Below are 16,623 nucleotides of genomic sequence, written 5' to 3'. Positions count from 1 at the left end.
CAAACTTACGGTTACCAGGGGAGGAAGAGGGTGGGAAGGGATAAATCGGGTGTTCAAGTTTTGCAGATACTAACTAATATATATATATATATATAATAGATAAACAACAAGGTCCTACTGTATAGCACAGGGAATTATATTCAATATCTTGCAGTAACTTATGATGAAAACGAATATATGTATGTGTATGTATGACCGAAGCATTGTGCTGCACATCAGAAATTGACAAAACATTGTAAACCGACAATACTTCAATTAAATTTTTTAAAATAAAGAATAAAAAATAAAGGGGGAATAAAAAGAAAGCTAGGTAATGGTGATCATTGTATGTAGGGTCAGGATACAGAAGAACCAAACCTACGCGCCCCTAAGATGAGATGCTGCCTACTGTGAAGATCTTAGCTTTTGTCCTGTATGGTGAATTTGGGGGGTGCTTATTAAGGTATAAAATAACTAGCAAAATAAATATAAATGGATCATGAAAGGACCAATGATGACTGTGTCATGGAATAAGGACTATAGTTAATTTAATTCCGGGCATCTGAGGTTCATAATAATAAAAACAAACACTCCTTGTTATAAAGAGGATATAAATATAAAAACTCTACACCAGGTTTTAAAAGTTTAAAAGAGCATCTGTGTACTGCTTCAAATCACCATTGGTACTGCCAGTGCTGTATCCAGCATGGGAACTTACAACAGTGAACAAGAGACAGTTTCTGCTTGCAAGGAATTCACGGTTGGAAGAGAAGGTAAACACGTGGGTTGCTATAACAGAGTTAATTAAGTGATAGGATAATCATAAAGAGGTAAGAGAACACAGGGCAGGAGGTATGAAAGACACTGGATGTGGGAGAAATTACCTTAAGAGGATGGAAAATCCAGCTTTGGATTTGAGCAGAAGGGGGTTTTAGGCCCTTTCAAGGCTCTCTATGGGAAAGAAACATGGGGCTTGGGAAATCCACTGGGGCCTCATCACGAGGGCCCTGTAAGCTGTACAGTGGACATGGGGCCTTATCTCAAGGGCCACAGGAAGCCTTCGAAGAGTTTAAGCCAGGGAGTGACGTGATTAGACTTCCCACTTCATAAACAGCAGGACCAGAGGCAGAAAAGATCAGACAAATCACAGAGGTTGATGCGGTTGTCCAGGTGCGCCATGGTGGTGAATGGAAATAAGGGCAGTTAGGACAGAGAGAAGTGGGTAGATAATTAGGAAGTTGTTGAGGAGGGAGAGTAAGTCCGACTCAGAAATTGATTGGATATAGGAACCAGATAAGAGGGGCAAGGCAATAATGATCTTGACTCTGGGTAGCTGGGAAGATGGTGGCACCAGATGCTAAGATTTGAGAAACTGGGAGAAAGAGCACAGGTCTTTCCTTTCACAAGGCATCCCACTGCCTTGGCGTTGATTCACAGTGTCTCATGAGCCTTTTCAGCTGAAGCTGACATTTTCTCAAGAAAGCATGGCTCACAAACTCTAGAAAAACAAAGATCCTCATCTTGTTCCCACACACCTGGGCTGAGTTGTTAAAGATGCTATCTCAAGGTACCATGGGAGGAGTGTTTAAATAAAAGTTTCCAAACCCGTGACCCAACATCATAAAAGCTGCTTCACTTTATTTCCTCAGTAATTCCTGGCTTCGTTACTTGCATGGCTAACTACTGCTGCCACTTATAAAAGGAGGTCGGAGTTCCTCTGAGATTATTTTCCTTCTTTTTAAGAGCAAGATAATTACCTCAGCATGACTCTACTGGCAGCACCTAACATTAAAGTACTTTGCTTTAGGTTCATCACAAAGCAAGTACACATATTCCTTCCTTTCATACGGCAGGTCATAAATATGTGATGTAAGCAACATTAACTTCCTAGAGAATGATTGCCAAGATTAAATCTTCTGATCAGTGGTAAAATAGGAATGCATGGACCTATGTCCATGTAGAATCCTGTGACGTGGCCAAGCACTGGGGTCATTTTATAGATAATTCCCTCACAAACCTTTAAAGCAAGATGGCCACAGACTGGTGCACTACCAGGCTGTAAGAAATGTTGCCCCACTACCACCAGATCAGCCCCTGAAGGGCTACTGTTAATATCTGGCCTCAGGGAGAGAGGAGTCAATAAAAATCCACGTTTACTGTACTTTATATACTTGTGTGCAAGCAGAAGGAGGGCTAAGGGAAGTAGAAAGAGTTTACAAAGCCCATAATAAGGATCACTAAAATTAGTTACCAGTTCTCATACTGCAAATGTGTGTGTTTATGTGGAGGGTTAATAACGCAAAGCAGTTGGCAGGATGGACTTTGGTGCTGGAGAGATTGAAGTCAAACCCTGGCTTTGCTATTTAAGAAGTGATGTGACTTTGAACAAATTATTTACATTCTCTAACTCTTCGTTTCTTCATTGATACAATGGGACAATATGCTGCTTCCTTGGGTTTGGTGAGCTGATGCGCGTGAAGAATTTAAATGAGTACCTGTCCCATTTTAAAGTGTTCAACAAATGGAGATAATGTAAGTAAAGCAAAATAAATCTTTAGCAATGATCCACAGCAGGCTAGAGTTTGGTATCAGACCTAGGTGTCTGGCATCAGACCTAGGTGCCTGGTAGAACTAAAAGTTTGAAAAAATACTGAAATTTGTGGGCAGTTGATTTTTTTTAACATGGTTTGCAGGAAACATAATGCATATTCCACTGACTCTATGCTGTGCATTTTTAAATCTTTAAATCAGAGGTGTTGACTTTGCCTACACATACATACCAGAACTTGTGGAAAGGATGACAGCAGCTTGGAAGGATATTCCAGACCCAATAATAGAACATTCTTTTCAGAGATGCTCCATCAATAATCCTCTCGTTAACATGGAGGGTGACACTGTGGAATGTCACTAATGGTCCTCATCCACAAAATGACTCAGAAGAGTCAGACTCTGAGTGGGAAATTCTAGAAAATACCTCCTCCCATTTATTTTGTTTATGCTTTCTGCCTTATACATGTACACCAGTAATGTTAGTAAAAATATGTGTTTAACCAGGCCGATTTATTAAATAGAGTGCATTCAAGTCAATGTAAAATAAAAATTCAAGTGATAAATTGCTGGGTCAGAGATTGTCAGTCTTTGTCATATTGGCTCTAAATGATGGAACATCTTACAAGTGATTTATTGAAATGTGGTAAACAAGAAAACATGAACAGTCCAGAGAATTCAGAGAAGTTAAAAACTGAGTTGCTAATGGCACATTTATCTGGGTTCAAATCTTAGCTCCTCTATTTCCAGTTATGTTACCTTTGGGCAAATGATCATCTCTCAAGCCTCTGTAAATGGCAATTATACCTAAGCCATTAGGCAAATTGTGTGGATAAAATGTAACAATACAGATGAAATGTTTATCATATGGTGCAAGTACTTCAAGATGGCAACAGATGATGGATATTATTGTTACTATGATAATTAATAACCTACTGTTTTATTTTAAAAAATCAAACTACTTCAGATATTTGCTACACTATGTAATAGAAAGCTATGGGTTATATCTATCAATCACCCACATAAGACAAAAACATGCATTTAAATATTTTAACTTAAGTTATAAATTAAGCTTCTATATTTTTCTTTAAGAGTAATAGAAAAATGAATCAATGAATATTTACAAGATTCAAAAGGTACATTCATAATGATCTGGATTGAAATATAATTCAAGTTCTCACTGAAGTTGGGAAGGTCAAGGGCACTACAAGGACGGGTGGCCGTTTTCTAGTTGAATCTGGTAAACACGAGGAAGAAGGGACTGATGCTCATATAAGTAAGACATGTGTACTAAGAAAACATGGACTGAAAACATCGTTATCAACAGGGGTTTCAAACATAAGACCTAAACTGGGAAGTTTACAGGCAGATACACTAACCTTACAATTGAACTGTTACATGCACGGACAATTGTGAAGAATGCTCTGGGTGCCTAAGTGGGAGGTATTACTTCATGTAGCAACAGTTAATGAGATGAGAGTGTATTATAGATACACATGCCTTTCTGAAGACTCTCCCTCACTGATTTTCAAATTTAAGATTCCTTTTAAAGTTAAGATGGTGGATCGCTGGTGTTTCCAATTATTTGATTATAATGCTAAGTAAATGTATACAAATAAAGCTAGATATATGCAAATATACATTTAAACAGAATCAGAGAAAAAAATAAAAGCCAAAGCCAGTACAATTAAAATTCATTGCATTTGTTAAATGGAATTGCTGAAGTGGTGCTGAAACCCATCGACTGCAACATGAGTATGGTAGTGACTGAACAAAGATTCCTTTGAGGTTAGCCCACCTTGAACATCAAGTTGGATGTGATAAGCAATTTTCCTGTCACTTTCCTCTGTTTGAACTACTGCAGAACTTTATTCCTCACTTGACATGCATTTTTTAAGCCTGCCTCTATTCTCTTCTCATTCGCCTCCTATAAATACATGGTTCCAAGGTATCATAAATTCAACTGCATATAGGACACCCTAGTAGTTATCTTTTGCTTTGTAAACAAACACACCAAAACTCAGTGGCTTAGAACAGCAATCATCGTTTCTCTCTCATGGTTTCTCTGGGTCAGGAACCCAGGAGGGGCTCAGCTGGGTAGTTCTGGCTTGGGGTCTTTCATGAGGCTGTAGTCAGATGGTGGTGGAGGCTGGAAGTCTTCAACACTAACACATCCAGTAGCTGGGTGAGGAAGACTTGAACAGCTGGGGCTCCTCTACCAGCCTCTGTGCAATCTCTTCCTTAGGTCTCTGTGGCATGACAGCTTCAGGAAAGCCACATTTCTTAAATGGTGTCTAATTGTTTTCCCGGTGCATGCCCCAAGGCAGAGAGAGCCAAACGGAAGCCATCTCTCCTTTTCTAACCCAGCCTTGGCAGTCACACAAGGTCACATTACTGCATTCTGATCATTAGAAATAAGTCACTAAGTCCTACCTGCACCCACGGGAAGGAAGATGAGAACCCTCTTTTGGAAGGGAGGAGTGAGAGAACTCGCAATATACTGAAAAACCTCCAGATATTGAAAGCATGTCATATTTCATTCAAAAATGTTTATCTGCATTATTCAGTGTATGCTTTCTTCCCTTTACAAAATTCATCAGGAATTCACAGAGCCCCAGGAAAAGGTAAGCCAAACCTCACTGGTCTGTGGACCCCAGTTTGAGAAAAGTTCAGTTAAGTTCTTATTACAGTAATGTGGAATACAGGTTTCCTTAAATCATGGGGTAGGAGAGAATGGACTTCAAGAAATAGGAAGAGAAGAAAAGAGTAGTCTTGGGACAATTTTTTACTACATTACATGTTAAGTCAAAAGATGTATAATTTGCCTGGGGTAATGAAGTCAATTTTTTTGAAGTTCTCTTTGGAACTGATATGAGATGTCCCGAAGAGTCCCATCCAAGATTATGTAATCTTTAAAAACTGCCCTTGGAGAACCAGTGTTCCGTATGCTATACCAATATGAGCATTCCGTGTTAAGGACTTCAGTCATTAACCAGACATGCCATGGTAGTAACAAGACAGATTTCTGAATTCTCTGAGACTTCATCAAATATCCTTCATAAGGTTCAATCTGTTCTTTGACAGAGTTTTGGTTCACTCACTTTTTTTGGTTTTACTATCACAAAGATGAATGAATCATAATGAATACTCCTACAGTACTACATTAATTATATGCCTCTGCATTTACAAGCGCACCTCTTAGAAAATTTTCTTTAAAAAAGAACCTGGTTTATTAAGACAATGAAATAATTACCCCCACAAAAAAAAAAAAAAAAAGAAATAGGAAGAGAAGAAAAGATAAGCTGGAAAGTGTTTGCAAACTGGTGAAGCTGAAGAACTTGATGGATGCATGGATGACTTCATGTCTTTGTAACTGCCTTTCCCACATATTCTAACGATGGTCAAGAGGCCCCCAAGAGACACAGCTAGGACTTGACGTCAGGCTCCTCCCCTGTTCGCTCATTATTCAGTAAACCGTCACTGTTAAACCTAACACTCTTTTAGGTCCTGGGGATACGTGAGTAAGAGTAACAGTCTCAGTATGCAGGGGCGCTATGGGTCTAATGGGGAAGACGGACATTAAGCAAACAATTATAAATGTAATAAATGCTACAAAAAGGAAATTCCAAGGTGCGATGGGAACACTTACTTAGTCTGGGGGAGGAGGCTGGAATTGGGAATGCCATGTAAGCGAATATCCAGAGAATGGGAAAGAGGTCACCAGATGAAGGGGAGCGAGATGAGGACTTTTCTGGCTTATTCCACATTCACTCTCAGCCACTGGAATAGCTCTTGCCTCAAACATACAAGAAAGTTGTGGCTACCACTGAAATAGATCTCTGGTCCATCAAAGAATGTTGTTGGTGAGTGGAAGGAATATGAATCCGCGTATCAACCCATATTTAAGAATTAGGTGGTGATCAGCAAAGCCTGGTAAGGTCCTGACAGAAGAACGGAGATTTAAATGGCCCAAGTCAGTCCTCTACAAACCATCACCTGACAAAGGCAGGCCGCTGGGATGTAGATGGTTTTCTGGCTAGCTGACAATCGGTTGGCTCTAGCTGGGCATTCTGCACCTCAGGGCCTCCCTCCCACTAACAATTCATTTCTCCATCTCTGCTGCTGAGGAGAGGCAGAAAAAACAGCTTACCTTCCATTGACTTTAAAAGGAGCCTGGGCCTGATGTCTCCGCAGCTGGCAAGCCTTGCTTTCTTTGTATTTCCCATTTATTGTCAGTGGGGCTCCTGTGAGTTCAGGGATGGCTCTGCTGTTCCAAAAAGAAACAAGGAAAGTGAGGGAGGAAGCAGGACCCTTCTTATCTCTGACAATTCAGATGCCATGAACTCATCTCTATGGGGAGGGTTTGTCTTTTTTTTTTTTCTTCCCATCTCAAAACAACTTGCATTTATTATCTCCTAGTGTTCAAGGGTCAGGAGTCTGGGCTGGCCTAGCTGGTCCTCTGCTCAGGGTAACCCCAGGCTGCAGTCACGGCTTCAGCTGGAGTGTGTTCCTGTCTGGATTCAGGTCTCCTACAAGTGCACATAGTTGTCAGAATTCAGCTCCGTAAGGCTGTAGGACTGACATCCCCCCCTTTTTTTTTGCTGGCTGTCAGCCAGGGGTTGCCTTCAGCTCCCAGAGCATCTGTAGTTTGGGGAGGGTTTGTCTTAACAAACACCTAGAAGAGTAGGAAAAGTCTTCCTCAGAGTTCCCCATATGCCAGGACTGAGCTTTTTCCTTTCTGGGCCCCTCATGTTGTCTTGGGCACACTTGGCACGATTAGCTTCAATCTATCTCATATTTGAGATGGCAATGTTATCCCCACTGATGGAGATGTGGCCTGCAGTTCACTCATGAAGTTCCCATTATCTGGAGGGATAACAGTCTGTGTGTTGGCTTTTGTGTTAATGAAGGACTCACGTTAAAAATTACTTAACTGAGGGAAGGAACTGACTAATCAGAATGGAAGCTAGACACAGAGACAGACACTAGCCCTTTAATTTCTGAAATGCGTGGAGGTCCAGAGTCCCGAGGGGAGAGGGAAATATTCTCAGGATGGTGCAATTTGCTAACTGGTCTGGACAAATTTTAGAATTATCAAAACTGGTGCCTCTGGAATGGTGGTGCCTATTGAGTAACTTGGTATTTGGTGTGGTGTGTATACATTCTAAAATGACAGGTGTGCACTGCAAAACCTTTGGGCATTGGGGCTACACTTCATGCCTGTTTCTCTAACTTGTTATATGACTTTGGGGAAGTTGCATATCTCCTTCAGTCTCAGTTTTTTGTTTTTTTTAATCAAGGCTATATGATGTTTAAACTTCCTACCAGTCCTAACATTCATTTTCACAATTCTAAAGCTATGATCCAGGTACTGTTTTCGCTCATTAACATACAATAATGTGTTGTGAGTGAGAGCCCCAGTCCTGCTACTTGGGTCTGAATCCTGCTCAGAGATCCAGGTCAGGCTCTGTAAAGTTTTCTCAGTCCCATTTCTTCAAGTGTAAAAAGGCATTATCATCCATTTGTCTTGTGGGGTTGTAGTAGCTGAGGGTTAAAAGGGCTGATGCCAAGAGAGAATTCAGCACCATGCTTGGCATGGAAGCACTCAGTAGATGTTACTTTTTATTATATCAATGGCTAGAGTGGGCTGAAGAGCTAAGAGCATTTCCCTGTATCCTTCAAACCCATCCATGAATTTCAAGGTTATTTTTCAAGCACAAGTTGCCTTAGCTCTTGAGCTGTACTGCTAGCGGTAATTGCACACTGAGTGTGTGTGAAGGGGAGAGAGGGTAGGGGCCATGTCTTCAGAACGTGTTCCAGGCATGGCCAAGGGCCCATTCTCTGATGTCTCAATCTGTTCGGCAGAACTCAGCTATGTGCCAACTTTTGCTGAGCCATGAAAATATTTAAAGTTTATGGTGAAATGAGATGTTCAACAGAGGAGAATTCTTCCTTTTGCTGGGATTTGGAAGAGGTTTTTCACAGACCCTTCGTTTCAGATGTTATCTTTTTCCATCTGGAGGTGTGATGAGGCTGAGGGAAGTGGTGGAGGTTCTGGACAATATATTCCCCTGGCTATGATTTTCCTACTAAATTCCAGTCTGAAGGACCTGGGCATATGAAAAAACAGTAATGACTCAGAATTTCAATATAAGAGGAAAAAATGGACCCACTGTAAATTACAAGTGGTTATAAGATGGTTGAAATCCTGGGAATTTAGTAGCTTATTTTATTGAAGGGTCCAGGAAATGTATTGACTTCAGGTTTGGCTGGTTCAAGTTGCTGAATTCTTTTCACCAAGACTTGTTCTCTTTCCATCCTTCAGATCAGTTTTCCTCTCTTCTTGCTTTATTTTTCAAGGAGATTTTTCCCAAGTGGAGGCTAAGAAGTCCACTAGTAACTCTAGGCTTGCATTTTACCAATTTCTCAACCCCAGCAAATAAACAACACTTCTTGTCCAATCATGCCAGCAAAATCCCAGGAGGGATTCTTAGGGGTCCAGCTTGAGTTCTGTGTCCTTCTCTGAATTCACTGAAGCCAGGGAAAACAACACTCTGACTGGGCCCAGGCCACAGACCATTCCCTCGAGCCAAGAGGAAGTATTAAATTCAAACTTCACATACTAAGAATAAGCAGAAGGCTGGTTGCCCCAAAGAAAACTGGAGTGTTGTTCCCAAAAGAAGGGAGTCAAAAAATCCCAAAGGATCCCATTCCAAGCCGGGACTTAGAAGGAAGAAAGCCATCCGCGCACACGTGCCCACAGATGTTTCTCTGGAAACTGGAATGAAAGAGCTGGAAAAATCAGGTGTTCATTTTGATGAATCGTTTCGCCATTCCCTTTTTCTTGAGCAAAGTCCTAGAGCCTTCATGCTGTGTCCAGTGCTGAGTCAGAAGCTGAGGACAGGGAAACAGCAGGATGTTCTGCTCTTAGCCAGAACACACCACACATTTGTTTTCCTGCTCTCCGGCATCATTTCTATATCCTATCGTTCTTCCCAAGTAACCACGGGCCTCCTTCTTTCCCTTTGAATGCTGAGGGCTCCGTCTCCAAGTTCCTTTGCTGAAAGGCATATTATGAAATGGGATGTACCGTCGGAGATGCACATAAGAAATCTGAACTGCATGGCCTCACATAAACGCCACCAGGTCTCAGTCAAGGGCTCCGTCCCCCTGCAACAGGTGTTAAGGACAAAAGGCTGATTGTCCTAAGAGCCTACAGCATAAATAGAAAGAACATGTCCTTGCTAGTTAATCTGCTGGTGATAAAGAGTATTGTTTTATCTCCTGCCATCTCCACGGTTCCATGGGGTGAGAACTACTGTGACACAAAGTCCCCTTTGTCTTTCCCATCCAAGGAGACTTGACCTTTCATATATCCCTCGGTCATCACAATCTGAGCACTGAGTTGGTATTATGCATTGAGGGGATTATTTTTATTCCCCAAAGGGCACTGTCTTCTACAGAGATGTTATAAGGCTGAAACACAGCGTGATTCTCTTTTGCTTAAAGAAATACTTTGAAAAAAGAAGCAGTTTTAGGTTTTTAGAAAAATTGAACCCAAAGGAGAATTCCCATCTACTCCATCTCCTCCCTCACCCTGCCCACTCATCCAGTTTCCCCTATTAGTCATATCTTGCATTTGTGTGTTAGTGTGGTACACTGGCAATAAATGATAAACCAATATTAAAACATTATCATTGACCAAAGTCTGTAGTTTACCCTTAGGGTTTACTCTTGTGCATTTTATGGGTTTTGACAACTATATAATGACATGTATCCACCATTACCGTATCATAATCATTTCACAGCCCTAACAATCCTCTGTGCTCCGACTATTCAACCATCTGTCCTCCTCAATCCATGGCAACCACAATCTTTTCAGTCTCCATTCTTCTGCCTCTATGTCTTTTTGTGGCTTGATAACTCATTTCTTTTTATTGCTTAATAGTTTCTGCTTAATATTGAAAGCTCTCAGGGTACGAGAGGAGAAAGTTGTCCCCACCTCTCACTTCCTCCTTCACTGGCCTTTTTGTCAACATAAGAGAGGACTAGTGCTCACCTAAGTTTTAAAAAGTGGGCCTACTGGATGTGTTATTCAAAAGAATTCAATACTACAGAACAACTTCAAGTACCTTCTGTAAGACTGGAGGAAGAAAGAGCAAATTCTAACATTTCAATCACAGCCAAACTAGAGGGCTGTTTAGGATGAAGACAACACTGGTGTTGTTGGCATTTTTAACCAGAAGAACTTACATCCAGATAACTAGTGTTTTTCCAAAAATAAATGATTTCCTGACTTTTTCCCCCCTAAGAATGTAGGAAGTCCCGTTTACCTAATTAGTAATAACATTCATTTTTAGTACATGAAACAAGCATTTTTCTAACTTATTTACATTTCCTCAACAGAGTCCACTTTGTCCAGGAGGAGGACGGAGTTCCCATTCACTTATCTGATATTTGATAGTCATCAAGCGTACGGGCTTTAGAATTCGAGGAAGTGAGGTAAGTGTCCCCGCTCTGGCCCTTTACTAGCTGTGTGTCTTTTAACAAGTCATTTCTCTTCTCTCCGCCTCAGTTTTTTTTCTTGCATAAACCACAACTAATAATAGGCTCTTTCTTGTAAGACAGTTATGGATATGGAAGGAGATAATCCATGGAGAGAATTAAGAACAGTTTCAATAACAAAAAACTGTCACACATCAGCCAAGCCACATCAAACATTGGACTGGGTATAAAGGAAATGCTGAGAACAGAGTAGATGCTCATGAAATTGTTCCTGACGGATTGAGGGGACAAAGGGAGGTAAACGCTATCACGTGTGGGCTCTCAGAGACTACAGTCGAGGAAGCCTACTTCACTGGGGCTGAGTGTGATGGAGGAGATCAGGTACTGTGTGCAATCTGGTAGAACAAGGACACTACTTCTACCTTTTGGCTCTGCCCCCTGCTAATAACATTCTGCTCTGCTCTTCAAAAGCCCATTTCCTGAGCAAGTGATGCTTTGGAAAGGTGATTAGCAAACAATCTGGGTCCCAGGTTTAATGAATTTTTTTAGGGTGAAACTGAAAGGTACAGTATCATTCTGTCTCTCTCCTCACCCCCACCCCCACCTCCCACCTCTCAGATGAAATAACTTATGTCACAGTTATTAAGATCCCAGTGGTGCAAGAAATCTCAGTCCCACACAATGCGAGAGCTAGCGATACACACACTGTAGGCATCCTTTTGTGTATCCTACTTTTACTTTTTACTCACTTGCATTTTGCGGACAAAGACTCCCTTGCCAAAGGCAGGATAAATAAACTCAGACACATCCTGTCTCTTTTACATCTCTGTTTATCCATAAACTGTCAAAGATACAGATGAAAATCCACTAAAGCGTGCTTGAAGCAGTTACACAAAGGCCAAGTGAGACAGCAGCATCAAAGCCTGATGTTAGGCAAGATACTATCTGAAATGATACCAAGCTGGCTCTGTAGGATGGCATGAATGAAAATTAAAGATACTGACAAAAGACGACCAGCTAATACAGTTAAGAATGGACTCAACTGTGTAAGAAAGCAATACCTGAAAACAAGGCCACGTGAGGAAGTGTCTACAGTTAGTAGGAAAGTGATCGAGCTTAGTTAATAGCGCGCAAATTTTGGAAAAGAGAGTGGATTTGAAGCCTGGCTCCTTGTTTACCTTTTACCTTTTACCTTTAACTGGGTGACATTTAACTACTCCAAACCTCACTTTCCTCATGTGTAGATGGGCTAAGTTAGTACCAACCTCCGAGGATTATTTTTTGAAGACTTGCTGAGTTAAAACATAAAAGTGCTTGATAATGCTTGGCTCAGGCAGACTTACAGGAAAAGTTAGCTGTTATTTTTCATATGTTAAGAAGGGCTGTGAATTAAAGGGCATGTGGCAAGCAGCACCGCCCCAATCTTGCTGCCATAAAACCTTTTATTTCAGGGCATCCCATGAGGTTGATGTTCTGCAGAAAACAATTTAGGAAAACGCTGCCTTAAATAAGTAAAACCTAAAATGGGTTGGGGGGGGTTGGGTGAGGGGAGGTGGGGAGATGGGATGAATGTCTTGAATATCCTCGTGAGAAAGTGAAGAGTTTTAAAGTGGTGCTGGTGGTTATTTCTGTAACATTATGGGCATCAGGTCTGGGGTCAGGAATGCCTCCTCCAGGCTGTCCTCATTTCTGTGGACGATCAGATTTCATTTTCATCATGTCTATTTACAGTCACTTTTCTGAAACCCAAATAAAAACAAGGACTGCCTGTTGAAATTGGTTGCAAGCTTTGTAAAGCAAGGTTTTCTCTTCTGACCTCTACCTTGGCAGCTGGCCTGTGTCTACCCTCCCCTTCTCTTGGGTCAGACATTCCCCCTGTGTCCCATGAACACAGAAGCGATCACCTCCCCCTTAGGGAGGTACTGTGAGCCTGGAAGAAGCATCTGGAGCCTCTCTGGAGAAGAATAAACTGTGTGCAAGGCTACGGATGTTTTATGACCTGAAAGAGATGGCTAACCCAAGGTACAGGCCTGCAGCTTGATTTTTCCCCCCTTTTCTAACGCAAGGAAGCTCGGCAGTGAATCTCATTTTCCACAACTCCCCAAGTGGTTTTGCAATAAATCTGTGAATTTAATCAGCCTCCTCTGTTGAGGCAATCTTCCCTAATTGGGTTCTTATGAGGGACAATAGACATGATGACAAAAAGACTTCATCTCTGGAAAGGAAACCAGTGTCTCATCAATTATACTGATAATAAAGCTCCCATCCCTCAAAGAAACGGGCCTCCAGCGCACCCCCCCCCCCCCCCCCCCGCACCAGGCTCGCCCTGCCTCAGGTCATATTTGTCTTTAAGACCATCATCTCTTTGTTCTCTTCCCTGGCATCACGAGCAAGAAAATGAAAACCCCAGAATGAAAACTGAGCATCTCCAGCACCTTACTGGCCAGGAATGAAATGGACTACTAAGTTTCTAGAAGTTTCCCAGAATATCGCAACAGAGTAATGGGGGATTGCGTTAGAACTGAAAACAAAGCCAGAACACAGAAGCTGAACAATATGATCTTGTTTCTTTTCTTTTTCTCTGGTTGGGATTCCCACTTCTCTCTGCCAATCCTGGCAATGAAGGTGGGGTTTGGAGGGGCCCCCGGCAGGAATGTCACACATGTTCATTGGCGCTTCACCGGCAAAGCAACTGAGTGGGAAAAAAAAAAAAGAAAGTGGGGATGTGGAGCTAGACGCCTCATGTTTCCCAGTTAGTGGACAAATATGACCTCCAGATCCAGCTGGTATCTAGACCGGAGCTAGGTTCTAGGTGGGTCAAGAACTGAGAGAGAGAGAGAGGGAGATCATAGTAACGCAGGCAGGCCTTTCAGAGCTGCTCACCCCACTTGAAAGGGGCTGGAGAGCAGCGGCAGATAAAACCTAGGCTTTTCCACAAGGGAAACAGAGAGAAGCAAAGCATGGTAATGAATTAGAAGTGGTCGAGAGGGAAGAATTTCCCAAGGATGTCATCTGTGCCAGCTCCATCCAGCTGAGCCTGGCATTCCAGCACCCCTCCATTTCTGAATCCGAAAGCATCCTGACGGCATCCCCTCACCCTTCAGGGCCGTCAGTTGTCAAGAGAGCACACTGGGGATAAACGTGGGAACTCACCTGTGGTCAGCAGACACAGGACCAAAATTGGAGGGAGAGCTCTGAAAAAAAGCCATCTTCCCTTGCGAATCGGACACAAACACAAAAGAGCCAGTATGTTTTAACTCTTGCAGCCGCAGGCCCTCACGGGCATGTGAATAGGAGCACTGGTGGGGCAGAAACCCAATAAAACCTCCAGGTGTCCTCGTTTCAGTCCCGAGTTGTGGTTTCCATGCTTCCTCCCACTGGACAGCTTCGGCATGGACTGCTACCAAAACCAACAGTAAAATTTAACCACTGCTCCTTGCAGGAAAAGAAGAAATCCTCATCTCTTCATGGAATTTTCTTTTGGTGCAAGTCTTGCAGAATTTGGCATGCCTCTCATATACATCCAAGCTGTGGGGCTTTCCAGATGATCCTTCTCTGTAGAACAGGGCCTTCAACAAAGTGTGCTCCCCAGACAAGAAGGATCAGCTTCACCTGAGAGCTCATTAGAATTGCAAATTCTTGGTCTCACCCAGTCCTACTGCATCAGAAGCGCAGGGGATTGGGCCCAGCAATGTGTTTTAACAAGGCTGCAGGTGTTTCCAATGCCCACTTAAATTTGAGAACCACTGATACAGGCTGGTCATTTCTTCAGAATTCCTCACATTTTTTATACCTGTGTCTTTGGTCCTCCTGTTCCCTCCATGTGGCATGCTTCTTTCTCTTCTGCTTGGTAGGCTCCTATTTAGTCTTTAAAGCCCTCCAAAAATACCGTCTCCTGTTTGTAAGCCTCCCCTGACACCATCCTCTCCACTAAGAAGAATCAATTGTCCCTTATTTGTGTTCTGACAACACTTCAGGCAGCCATTAATTTATTATATTACAATCATCCTATATGTGTTTTCCACAGCAGGCTGAGAAAGCAGAAAAATGTCTAATTCAGCAAATATTTTATGCAAAATATCAGGGGCCGAGCATTACGTTAGTTCTGGTGATGCCAAAATAAAGTAATAAAAATTTTAATTAAAACATGGGATACTGCCTCATTTACATAACTCACTGTTGCATGCCAAATGAGATTGCAAATCCCCGGCTTAAAGTCTCACCTTTGACATGCGCTAGCTGTGTAACCTTGGGCAGATTATTTAAACTCTTTAAATCTCATTCATAGAAAGGAAATGCTGGTAGTATGTACCTTAGTATTTATGGGATGAATAAATTAGAATTATATGTACAGTGCTCAGCACAGCACCTGGCCAGAGTAAGCACTCTGTGAATGTTTGTTGTTCTTGCTAATTATAATAATAATATCATCGTCATCACCATCGCATCACTAACAACTTGTGTGATGCCTGGTACAGACAATGTAAGCATAAATGTTTGGCGAGATTTGAACAAGTTCAGGGTTCTAGGCTTCTCTACTGTACACCCTGGGGTACTTGACACTTACCATCAGCAAATTTGACTTTATATAAGATGTTTCAGATCTGCAAAAAGGTACAGAGAACTTTTGCACTGCCTCCCTGAGTTGCCCAGCCTGAGAATTGATCAAGACCGAGAATCCTGTTGGAGTTATTTCAAGGTTGTATTAGGTCTCTTCAAATCGAGCCTCCCCCTGACTCAGACCATACTTAACACACACTGATTGGTTCTCAAATTTGATTTCAACTTAGTATCACCTGGGCAGCTTTTAAAAGAAACTCTTGATGCCTGTGTCTACCTCTCAAAGACATAGATTTAATTGATATGAGGTATGGCGTGGGCAACAGAATTCCAAGGTGACTCCAGTGTGCAGCCCTAGTTTTTACCCTGAGTGTTGGAAGACTTACAAGGAAAGTAACCGGTGGGTCACGATAAACAGTTAAGTGACTATTAAAGTCTTGCTGCTTTTCATAAAATTAAAGTAGGATGCCTGCTGCTGGTGGTGTGAGGGGGTTAAAACTGAGGGGTCTACAGACATGTTTTAAGTAACATAACATTCAAGATGGGTAGGAACTTCTGGAATAGAATGATGCCCCTAAATCAGCCAGCAACAGGAATAGCACACTGAGGATGCCTGTAGCTGCCAAACTGCCCTGAAGTCTCATGTTAGTCGCTCAGTCTCCACAGCTCGCCCCTTGTGCCCTCCCTCTGGATAAACCAACTTCATCTGTCATGTCAACAAAGCCCCGAAGGACTGTGGGAGGATGCCCAGCATGTCAGCCGGGACTTTCAGTTGCTCAGACGCCCGACAGACACCTTGAGACTGCTGTTTGCTCTGTTACAATTTAGAGATTGTCTTTGCCTGGCACCATGAACTCCATGGATTAAGATTCCCTTTCCTGATTCCCCATCAATCTCCAAGTGTTTCCTTCTCCCCATATGTTGCTTCTCTGATAAAGCAGCCCAAATATGATGGCAAGGAGGCAGATTCTTGGGACAGGGTCCCAGTGCCATGTTAATCCTTTTCTTAAACTTGGGTTGGGACCAATAATG

At 42.2% G+C, this 16,623-nt stretch overlaps 1 long non-coding RNA gene across 22 annotated transcripts in view; it reads left to right on the top strand.

Annotated features, from left to right (window-relative positions):
* The window catches only part of LOC123615963 (uncharacterized), a 330,500-nt gene that overhangs the window by 88,749 nt on the left and 225,128 nt on the right, over positions 1 to 16,623 (top strand). For all 22 annotated transcript variants that reach the window (XR_012499917.1, XR_012499910.1, XR_012499915.1 and 19 more), the window contains one exon: positions 10,933 to 11,028. This is a non-coding gene — a long non-coding RNA (uncharacterized LOC123615963). The remainder of the gene's footprint in view (positions 1 to 10,932; positions 11,029 to 16,623) is intronic.

This window comes from Camelus bactrianus, chromosome 17 (assembly GCF_048773025.1).
Source record: "Camelus bactrianus isolate YW-2024 breed Bactrian camel chromosome 17, ASM4877302v1, whole genome shotgun sequence".
Taxonomy (NCBI): Eukaryota; Metazoa; Chordata; class Mammalia; order Artiodactyla; family Camelidae; genus Camelus; species Camelus bactrianus.
The sequence above is the reverse complement of the archived record's forward strand: the minus strand, read 5'-3'. Positions and strand labels throughout refer to the sequence as shown.